This window comes from Nycticebus coucang, chromosome 6, assembly GCF_027406575.1.
Source record: "Nycticebus coucang isolate mNycCou1 chromosome 6, mNycCou1.pri, whole genome shotgun sequence".
NCBI classification, from domain to species: Eukaryota; Metazoa; Chordata; class Mammalia; order Primates; family Lorisidae; genus Nycticebus; species Nycticebus coucang.
The window spans coordinates 116051827-116063433 of record NC_069785.1 but is presented as its reverse complement, the minus strand read 5'-3'; the positions used below and the strand labels follow the sequence as shown (position 1 = coordinate 116063433).

The 11607-nt window shown below is 43.3% G+C and overlaps 2 long non-coding RNA genes across 2 annotated transcripts; both read right to left on the bottom strand.

The window, feature by feature from the left end:
- Positions 1–394: 394 nt before the first annotated feature.
- Positions 395–4708, bottom strand: LOC128588089 (uncharacterized). The gene is made up of 3 exons (XR_008380711.1): positions 4563–4708; positions 3928–4125; positions 395–517 (listed from the first exon to the last, which is right to left on the bottom strand). It is a non-coding gene; the product is annotated as an uncharacterized LOC128588089 (long non-coding RNA).
- Positions 4709–6414: 1706 nt separating this feature from the next.
- On the bottom strand, positions 6415–10561 carry LOC128588088 (uncharacterized). Its single transcript, XR_008380710.1, has 5 exons — positions 10458–10561; positions 10129–10321; positions 9264–9386; positions 7201–7352; positions 6415–6535 (listed from the first exon to the last, which is right to left on the bottom strand). It is a non-coding gene; the product is annotated as an uncharacterized LOC128588088 (long non-coding RNA).
- Between the last annotated feature and the right edge of the window lie 1046 nt (positions 10562–11607).

Below are 11607 nucleotides of genomic sequence, written 5' to 3'. Positions count from 1 at the left end.
AACCCAGGAATGGATTAACAAGCTGTGGTATATGTATACCATGGAATACTATTCAGCTATTAAAAAAAAGGGAGACTTAACATCCTTCGTATTAACCTGGATGGAAGTGAAAGACATTATTCTTAGTAAAGCATCACAAGAATGGAGAAGCATGAATCCTATGTACTCAATTTTGATATGAGGACAATTAATGACAATTAAGGTCATGGTGGGGGGAGGAAAAGCAGAGAGAGGGAGGAGGGAGGGGGCGAGGCCTTGGTGTGTGCCACACCTTCTGGGGGCAAGACATGATTGCAAGAGGGACTTTACCTAACAAATACAATCAGTGTAACCTGGCTTATTGTACCCTCAATGAATCCCCAACAATAAAAAAAAAAAAAAAAAAGCACCTCACCTTTTCTTCACTCTTAAATTGATCTCTCGGTTTTCTTAGCATCTGTTGTTCTGCACCGAGTATGCTTTTCAGAAAATGTTCCATATTGGTGTAGAGGAAAAGATCTTCGTTTTTCTTAATGTACTGTAGAGAGTGTGGAGGGACAGAGTTAACATCTTTGTTACCATTTCTTTTAAGTACTCTTGAGTTTCTTTAGCCAGAATGTGGACCTGAGAGTAGTATATACAAATCTGCTTGTAAAATAAAATGAAACCTTTTCGTAGCTGTTGGTTGTCAGAGAACTAACATTTCAGTTATGCTATTATCTCTGCACCTTGAGAAAGTTGTTTTTAACACTCCTAAGCCCCAGTTTCCTCATCTGCAATCCAGGAATAAAAGTAGCTTCTACATTACAAGGGCATGGGAAAGATTAAATGAAATAATGTATGTGAAACTCTTATCTTAATGTCTGGAATATGGCAAGCATGTAATGGTTGCTATTTGTCTTATACTTACTCTGGTAGATTGGCAGATTGTGGTATTTCAGTATATGCTTCAGGGTTCTTATAAATCTATTTATTCATTAACATAGTAAATATACCGAAAGCCTATTATGAGCCTGGCACATGGGCTACATCAAAAAACAAAATAGACACCTTTGCTCTCATGGAGCTTAAATTCTAATGGGGGAAAGAAGTAATAAACCATGAGTGATAGTAAACTATATAGAAAGTCAGGAAGTGATTTAGGAAAAAGTAGAGCAGACCAAGGGAACTCGGATAAGTAGGAGGTAAAAAGGGTTGCAAATTGAGGTGGGGTAGGCCTCATTGAGAGGGTGACATTTGAACAAAGACATGAAGGAGGTACAAGTCAGGCATGCTGTCATCCTTAGACCAGGGTTTATTGAACTCGGTGCTGTAGACCCTTTGGGATTTTGTTGTGGGAGCTATTCTATGCCTTGTGCTGTGTAGCAGTATCCTTGCCCTCTACCATCAGGTGTTGGCACCCGTGTGCCTGAGGCATGACAATCAAAAAGTCTCCAGACATTGACAAATGTCCTCAGGGAGACAAAATTGCTCCTGACTGAGAACTACTGCCTTAGAGGAAACCTCCCCTTAGGAGGAGAGTGTACCTGGTGTGTTTGAAGAACAGCAAAGAAGAAAGTGGGGTTGGGGTTATAGGTGAGGGGTGAGTGACCAGGTGAACTTGGCTTCTTTGTCTTTTACTCTGAATGAACTGGGGAATCATGGCAGGATTTGAGCAGATCTGGTTTTCATTTTGAAAGAATCACTTTGCTGTTTTGAGAATAAATTGAAGAGAGACAAGGGTGGACTCAAGGAGACCAATTAGGAAGTATTATAGTAATTCAGGCAAGAGATGATGGTGATGAACCTGCACCAGGATAGTAGCGGTGTAGCTGATGAGCAGTGGTCAGATTCTGGACATCCTCTGAGGGGAGCACAACAGAATTTCTCGATGGTTTTGTTGTAGGGTGTATGTATCAGAGGGTTCGAGGAATTCTTTGCCATGAAAAACCTGAAGAGTAGACTTGCTGTCAATCAAGATAGGGAAATTTGGGAGGTGAAGAAGATTTAGAAAGATCAGAAATTGAGTTTTGTACATGTTGAATTTGAGATACTTATCACATATCCAGGTGGAGATGGCTGATAGCAATTGGAAACATGAGTTGAGGTAGAAAGTTGAGTTGGGGCTAAAGATCAAAATGTAAGAGTCATTGACACATAGACAGGATTTAAAGCTAGAAGACTGGATGACTCCCCCAAGGGGAATGAATCCTGGCCCCCCCAACATTAAGAGGTCAGAGAGAAGAGGAGGGGTCAGCAAAGGTCACTGAGAGGTAGGTGGGGGGAAAATTGGAGAGATGGGCCAGTGACCTGGCTGCCAAGTGAAGAAAACGTATCAAGGAGGAGAAAGTGATCTTATGTGTCAAATGCTGCCGATAGACAAGGACAGAAAATTGACCATTCTCTGTGGTCTGTGGGAGCTGGGGTGTAACCGAATTCTGTGCTCTGAATGACCAACATCTGCAGCAACTATGAAACAAACCCCTGACTCAGTAACTAATGAAGATCTAATCATGAAGAGATGCATAGGGGATATTTAATCAGGAGTCAGGGGAGATCTAGAGTCTAGTCTCAAATCTACCACTACAAATAGCTTCATTACTTTGGGCAAACTCCTTACTCTTTTAAAATATATAATATAGCTAAAAATACATATACTACCTATTTTGCAAGAATGCTGACTGGATCAAGTGAGACAATATATATAAAAGTGGCTTTGAAAATTATAATTTGATAGAAATAATGAAAAAGATGAGTTTTAATAATGAAAAGATGAGATTAAGATTACCCACTTAATGCAGGGTTATTTTTAAGATCATAGACATAAATTTTGATATCCTTTAAAAAGCTGAGATGATGTTCATTGTACTCCATAGGTAGGTTTTTATCATGCTCCTCCACTCCCTCCCCCTTTAAAACTTTTTTTTTTAGTTTTTGGCTGGAGCTGGATTTGAACCTGCCACCTCCAGCATATGGGGCCAGTGCCCTACTCCTTTGAGCCACAGGTGCTGCTCCCCTCCCACTTTCTTGATTCCTGTGACCTTTACATCTCTTTGTGCCTGTATGTGCCCACTGAAGAGCTCCCAATTACTAGAGAAGACACATGTGTTTGTTTTTCCATTCCTGAGATACTTCATTTAGGATAATGGTCTCTATATGGGCATACTGAAAGCCTCAACTTAAGTGTTATAAAGGTATCTATTTAACAAAAACATTTGTACCCACTTAATACTTTGAAATAAAGAAAGTATTTTAAAAAAGGCTGAGATAATTTCATAAAGGTGCTTTAAATAAGACAATATTCAGAAGAATATCATTGTCAAGCTTGCCTGGAATACAGCACACTGTAAGTCTGAGTAAATATGCTATCACTTGGGCATCTAAATTTAGTATGAGTCACAGTGAGTTTTACAGATGGAATTCTGCTTACTTACTGATGATATGTTAGTGATACACGAAGTTATGTAACTCATAGACCCACATTTGCTATCCCCATGACTCAACGTAACCACTCTCTGGTTATATTAGGATATATTATTTAAAAAATGCTGTCATATGTGGTTTGAGAAGTAGGCTGAGTGTCAAGGCAGTATAACTGCTAGATAGCCTGGAAATATCTGAAAAGGTCACAGACTTCTTTGTGAAGAAGCTAATATTTATTTTGAGACAGAGTTTCATTATGTCACCATTGGTAGAGTGCCATGGCGTCACAGCTCACAGCAACCTCAAACTATTGGGTTCAAGTGATTCTCTTGCCTCAGCCTCCCAAGAAGCTGGGATTACAGGCTCCCACCACAATGCTCAGCTATTTTTTTTGTTGCAGTTGTCATTGTTTAGCTGGCCCGAGCTTGGTGTGAACCCGCCAGCCTCAGTGTATGTGGCTGGCACCTTAACCACTGTGCTACGGGCACCGAGCTTAGAAGCTAATTGTAATTAAGGCCATGTGATACACACAATAAAGTTACTTACCTTTTCTGACGATTCTAGCTCCAAGCAAGACTCATGCTTCATTTCAAAGAGTTTAGAGAGAAGATCTCATTGCTTCTCCGAGACGGACTGCTCTTCCTGCAGAATAGCACTCATGCTTTGGTCAAACTCACTGTCCCAGGAGATTGTTGACATTCGCAGTGTGATGGAGAACGCGTCCTTGAAATACGCTTTCAGCCCCTGGCCAAGGAAGGGGAAAGTGAGGGGCAGATCAGTACGACTCCGAGGCAACTGTTACTAGAGCTTTAAAATAATAGTTGAAAGGAAAATGGGCCTTGAGATTTTCATCCTCACTTGCCCTTATCATGGGCCATTACAATTCTGGTGAGGTTTGTAGAATGACAGTTAAATTTCCATGGAATGCTGAGTTGCTGTCCTCCTGGGAAGACCACTTCTGTCAAGAGTGCTGCATGCGTTTTGTTGTATGAGGACATGGGAATTTTGATTAGGAAAGCCTTTCTGGGCAGGCAGTGGGAACCAAAGGTCATCCGTAGGACTCAAGCAGATTTGAAATATTGAAAGCATTTATTTTCCTGCAGAATGAGGGCTGAGTCCTGGGCAATGGGGTCTGAGTCACAGAGAAATAGAAGCAAAATGCCCTGTGCATATTATAATACCTCATAAAATGACCTCAGAAAGACAGGCTGGAGTCCTGGTGGACGTCCCCGGCAGCGATGTGGGCCAGGCAGTGGATCAACAGCAGAACGAAGTTTCCCACAGATGCCAAACACTCTCTCCTAACAAACAGTGTGTTTTCAGCACTCTGGAGAAAATATCCAAACACAGAGAGTCAAGCTCAGGGAGTACTTCCACGGCCTCTTTCTTTTCCTGGGTTTGTGGTATGTGGTCTAAGAATCAATAAAATTCTCTGGGCCTCACAGAAATTTACTGAAAGGAAGATTCAGATGACTAAGGAAAAATTATTGTTTTGATTTAACTCTCTGAATAAGTCATTTTCTCTACTGTCTCCCAATTTTTCCTGCTAACTCCATCCTACAGAAAACAAACTACAGTAAAACCTCCATAGTTGGCCACCTCTCCACGTTGACCACCTCCTTGAGTTGACCTAATTTTCATTGACTGGACATGCATCACATGTACTCAATGGAAGTTCCTTATGTTGATCATCTCTGTATGTTGACCAGTTAGCTAAGTACCTTGGGTGGTCAGCTTACAGAGTCCAAAGTTACTGATGTATCTCTGCTGTCTTTTATCAAAGTCCTACAGGTACTGTTTCCTTAAGCAGTGGTTCTCAAACTTTCACGGAATTAGAATCACAAGGATTCTTGGGGCCCATCCTGAATTTCTGGTTCTACGGGTTCAAGGCATTTCTACTTTTACCAAGCTTCCCACAATTAATACTGGAGTTCCAAGGGTCATAGTTTGGGAATCATTGCCTTTGGAGGCTCTGAGACTTTCTTTGTCTTCTGGGGCATTACTGTAATCAAGTTCATAAGTCACCTGCCTTTCAAATCAAATAATTAATTTGAAATCACTCCCTTGTTCATCTCTTAAGGGGGAGTACATTGGCAGGGAAAAACCTTTGGTAATTTGGAATCAGACAATCCAAAATCTGTCCCTTGAATCAGGTATTGTGGTAGCACAGACTAATGGTTAAGAAGATGTTTTTGGCATTAAATAAATACATCTGAACTTGAGTCTCAACTCTTGCTAACACTGTGATCTTGGGAAGTTATATAGCTTCTCTGGGCTTCAATTTCCTAATTCATAAAATGGAGACAAGAATTGTACCTACCCCATAGTGTTGTTGTAAGTTAGAAATGAGCTAAGGTATGTAAGGCATCTAACACACTGCATGCAATGAATCCAGAGTTTGTTTTCCTATCAGTAAAGTGAGATTAAACTCTTTTTTACTTTATAGAGTTGCTTTGAGGATCAAGTGAAATAATGCCTGGCAAGTACCACATATGAGTAATATCTGGTCTTATTAAATCCCTTAATGATCTGCTAGTCAAGTGTTTACTGTTTTATAATCCTCCAACATTGATTAGCAGCTCCTTCTCTCAGAATTATTTCACAGTGGACCTTCATTAGTGGTTAAGGTCTAGATATACCATCTTCGAGTCACTAGCAAGGCACTTCCAATCTACATATTCGAGGAACTACCAGGAGAGGAACAAATTAGACTCTTTTCTGTGGAAAGATGCTGATAGTGCAAGATTTCCTGAAGCTGGAACCAGAACTCTTCCGGGAAAGGTTTGGAACCTCTGGCTCTGATAATGATGGAGATCTATTAATGGGCACAAAGCCAGTGAGCTGCTCTGGGGGTGATCCAGGACATATCCATCTCACTGATTAGAGAAAGCTCTTCCATGGTGACATTTATTGTGCCTTTGTGCAATGATTTATTTCCAAGGAAGAAAAAAATATGTCAATAGTTGAGAGAAAAAATGTTTTTATGACATGCATTTTTTTTTGCTTTTGTTTATTTTGACTAGACCCCAGAATTTTACAACCCATATTTGGGAATGGGGATTTGTAGCACCTGATAGAAGGAGTCTTGGAAGGCATTGCCTGAGGCTTCCATGGCAGGAAGATGGGAAGCAATCTGCAGGGTGATTTCTGGAGCCTGAAAAGAATGAAGGACAAACAAAACCAATTTTATCTTTTTGCTAAAAAAATTCTCATGCAAAAAAAATAATTTCTCATGCAGCTTAGCTACCGAGCATCAGTCAAATCAGTGGAAAGTAAATGTAGTGGAGCATCGATTTAAATCATAATAAGGTAAGTAGATTCAGGGTCCACTGCAGGAAGGTAGGAAGAGCATACAGGTATTTAATATTTATGCTAACTGTGATAATTTACTACTTTTCTAAATATAGGTGGACTAGATTGGCAGTCAGGCATAAGGGCTCTCTAGACGTAATACTGGATTCTAGCCCTGGCTCTGCCTTTTTGGCTGTGTGAGCTTGAGTAAATTTGCTCAACCACTCTGTGCCTTTTCCTCTCAAATTCAAAATAGGAAAAGTAACTGTATCTGTTTCTTAGGTTTTTTGGTGAGGATTAAGGGAGTTAAGTGGTACACATCATTAGAACATTTTCTGATATGTAGTAAGTGCTTCATTCTACCTATGATTAATATCGTTTGAAAGATTAGACTTGGAAAGGAGAGACTAGGAAGTTCACTGCTCCACGTGCTTAATCCCAGGGAAAACCCACCACCTAAAGCTGCCTTCCTGGCCACCCTGACCTCCATGGCTGCACCTCCACAGAGAGGCCAGAAACCAGACCTACATGCAACTGGGGGGTGAGCAGGTGCAGGAGGAAGAGGCCATACTGGTAAACCACAAACTCCCTGGCAGAAAGGTCTGTGGGTTGCACAACTACCAGCTCTTCCTTCTGCACTGTCTGAGGTTTCAGGAGATCTTGCAAAGCACTTTTGGGGTCTACAGAGATGAAGAGAAATCAATTAGAAGTTCACTGATTTTTGTGTATAGTAATATGTTAACAACAACAACACAGCTTAGGGAAAAGTTACTTCCATACATCCATTCATCCCCCCGTGCTATATATGCACTGTGCCTCAGGCTCTCCTGCCTTTTTTTTCTTTTTTAATAGAAAAATGATTGAGTTTCAGTTAATAGAAATAGAGGAGCCAGGACAGAATGAGGGTCCACAAAAGATGGCAGCAGATTTTCTTTGATTTCATCGAGCTATTTGGAGCATTAAATGTAATGTGCTCGGAATGGCATCTGGCATACAGTTCAGCACTCAGTAAATGTTAGCTGTATTAAGAATGTCCCCACAATATCGTCTCTACTGGGCCTTTAGTATTTAAAAATTTCTATTGTCTATTTATTCATGAGAAGACAATACAAAATGGCTTGGGTAGGAAGATATAAGAAAGCATGGCTGAACCAGCAGTCAGTGGACCTGTGTTCTGACCCGGGTTCTGTAAGACCCTGAGAAGGTCACTTAACCCCTTAGACTATCAGTTCTCTCACCTATACAAATGTAATTAATAATCTTTCACTTTCTTATAGAATTAGTGTAGGGTTTCCAACACTACATTGCTTTCAAAATTATAAGGCCAATATAATTCTAAGACAGAGAAGGTTGAAATGGGGATAGTGGGATGGGAACTCTGAAAGGAGGGTCAAGGTTGACTCATCTTCTTCTTAATTTCCCCCAAGGGAGGAGGAATTAATAATAGGTCAAGTTCTGGAGTCAGCAAACTTTAAAGGGCCAGATAGTAAGATATGTTAGACTTTGCCAGCCAAAAACCAAAATTGAAGTGCAGAGTTAGTGTTCTCTGCCATCATGCTAGAAGTGTGGCCTCATTCTCCCACAAAGCCTTCTCTGGGAACTCACCCCAGTGTGTTGCCTGCCTGGCTTGGCCCTGCCCTTCAAGTGTTAGATGCTTTTTCTGGGTAGAGCCTCCCTAGGACTGAATGGCAGAACTGCTCATTGGCAGTACAATCTTTGACTACCTACTCAGCCTATCCAGAATCTTCTGTTAACTCATCTGCATAATGAGTGATAGTACCTCCTTTACTAGGTTGTTGTAAAAATTAAATGAGTTAGCATATCCAAAGATTTAAAATAGTGCCTGACTTAATTGTAAATCATGCCATAAAAACGTCATTCTTCTTTACATATTAATTCCCTAATCATTCAAAACTATAAAACTATTCTTAGCTCACAGGCCATCCAACAATAGGTACAGGCTGTAGTTTGCCTATGGGCTGGAGTTTGTTGATCCCTGCCAAGTTTAGGGGTGTTTGTGGAGCTATGCTTAACTAGGGGCCCGCATCAAGGCCTAGTGAAAGGCTCGCATTCATTTTCTATTAGTTCTCTTCCACTGGGGAGGCAGGTGAGTTGAAACGCATTGGGTTCTTCAGGGCAGGTGAGCCACACTCTGTCTTTACTTCCAATTCTAAGGGGTGGTATTGGTAAAGTGATCTGGGGTCCTTTTGCGGGGGGGGGGCAAGGATTTTTTTTGTTATTTCCTCTGTTTTTCTCCCTGTCTCTCATACTTTCCCATTAATTTCTTGTTACATGCAGCTGGCTGGTATGGGTTGAAATCCCAAGACAGATTCAGTGTTCAGTGGTGGAGGGGGAACTGTTGAAATTTCTTTTTGGACATTTGTCAAGTTATAATTACAATGGTACTTTGATTCCTATTTGTTTTTCCTTATATGGAAATATTACTTGGGAATCTTAGCATGGGGATGGAGAGAAAGGAATGTTTAGCGAGGTAGGATTCTAACATTTCTAGTTCCTGGGGGGTCATAGCATCTCATACTTTCAGTGCTCATGATAATCACAAACATAGCTACCAGGGGAAAGGAGGTTACCTGGTTTGTGAGGCACTTGTCTTTGCAATTCAGCTTCTGCCTTCTGGGCTTGGGACCGGATGTCTATTTTCTTCAAGATGGAGAAGAATGGTGAAGTTCATTTGATATCAGCTTTATCGACATCTGAACAGAAGGGAATGAAATAATTATTGGAGAGACAGCATAGGAGTGTGGCCAAAGCCAGAAAGAGCCGGATATTGCATCATGTGTGGTAGGGAGCCTCTGTGATGGCTCCGTAATCCTCCCGTGTGTGTCGTATCTCTGCCCTGTGTAATCCTTTCCTCTGGGGTGTGGGTTGGATCTAGTGATTTGCTTCAAATGAACAGAATATGGCAAAAGTGATGGGATGTCACTTCTGAGATTAAGACATGAAAAGACTATGGCTTCTATCTTGCTGCTCCTCTCCCATTTTTTTTTTACCTGCCTGCTCCAAGGGAAGCCAGCTGCTATGCTGTGAGCTGCCCTACAAAGTTCACATAGCAAGGAATTGATGTCTCTGCCCAATAGCCAGCAAGAACTGAGCAACCACAAGAGTGAGCTTGGATGTGAATCTTTCCCCAGGAAAGCCCTGGGATGACTACAGCCATGGTCAACATCTTGACTGGGGCCTATGCAAGGCCCCGAGTCCGAGGCACCCAGCTAAGCTGCACCCTGATTCTTGACCCATTAAACCATGGGAAAATAAATGTTTGTCATTTCAAGTTATGCTATTTTGGGGTAATTTGTTACACAGCAATAGCTAACTAAAGAACCTACATAGCTAGACTCCTATGTTCCCTGATCCCCTAACTGTAGTATTAGGACTTATCAAAATATGACCAGGATTGGCAGCAGAAGGAAATGCTGGAAAGGTGAGCAGCCTTACTTATTCCTGGCCTCTGATCCTTCAGCCCTGGGCTATGGCCTTGAGCTTCTGCTATCATTGCAGTAAGGTGCTTCAGGAATGGGGTCAGCAGTGGGCAGGCAGCAGCCTGCCCCCTGAGAGAGGTGCTGCCTGTCCCATAGAATATGTCTCCAGGGTAATTCTCCAAACACACCAGGGTTCCTGAGGCAATGATCTAGGATGAAATAGTGAGAACTGAGGTCTGTGCTTGGTTCCCGCCTATCCCACATACCTGGTTTGGGAGTTTCTCTCTGAAGCTTCCATCTGAGATAGAAACTCAGATCTCCTGGGCCAAGTCCAGAGGTCAGTACCTGAGTGTGCAAGAGCTGGAGGCGGCTCAACTCCCGTCGGAACTGCAGCTGACCAAGAGCCCTATGCAGGAAGTTCTGTCTCTCTCTCACCATCTCCTGAAACTCATCACAGAGGTGCTGAACCACCTACTGCACAGAGAATATGGTGCACGGACCTTCACATTCATGACAGACCTTCCGTATGGCACACCTCCTGGGTGAAGGGCTCAACTACCACTCGGACTTTACCTAACAAATGCAAAACAACGGAATCCAATCGTATATACCCTTATATTAATCTGAAATAGGAGGTCCATCTGAAATTCTTCTTGCTCCCCCCCAAGCCTGTCCACTGTTTGTGAACCCACCTAACCTTGAATGTCATATTGCCCTGATGTGCCGCATCTGATGGCACGGGCGATGGGCTCCTTGCACGTGGGTCCCAGGCAGCCTGAGAATCTCACCTTCCTGGGCCAGCTGCAGACCTGTGAGCTCTGGTTCCTGCCCTGCTGCAGCCTGGTCTCCTCCTCCTGGCACTGCAGCCTGCCAGCTGCTTGCCGGAGCTTTTCTGCCACCTGCCCCAAGCTCCGCAGGACCTTCCTCATGCCCAGCACCACCTGTGCCTCCTGTTCCACTCCTCTCTGTCTGCTGCAAAGGGCAGAGGGAAGGGTCACGTGGCAGCGGGCACTGCCAGCGTATGGAGGAAAGACAAGAGAGGAATTTTCTGGAGCCAGGGGAACCTGCCAGGTAACACCAAGGCCTGGCCAGGAGCCTGGGGGTGGGGTGGGGGGCGAAGCACATAAGGGAGTCAGGAGGGGCTCCCCTCTAGGCAGCTGAGGGGGTGGCAATATCGGAGGTTTCTGCTATGGGATCTGGGCCTCAGAGATGTCCCCCACCTGGTGAGAGCAAGCCCAGCTCTGGGCTGCAGTGCCTGCTCAGGGCTCTGGCTCTCCGCTCGGCCTCCCGCAGGCAGCAGGACTCCAGGGCCAGGCAGGCCTCCTCAGCGTCCCACAGCTATGCAGGGCAGGGTGGAAGGCTCAGAGGAATGGGCCCGGAGGGGCATGAGAAGCTCTGGGCTGGACCTCCTGACGCATGGCCCATCTTTCCCCTGCCTCTTTCCCGCTGAGAGATATGTGGGTAACTGAAATCCAGGGCCCAGGTTGGGGCATCT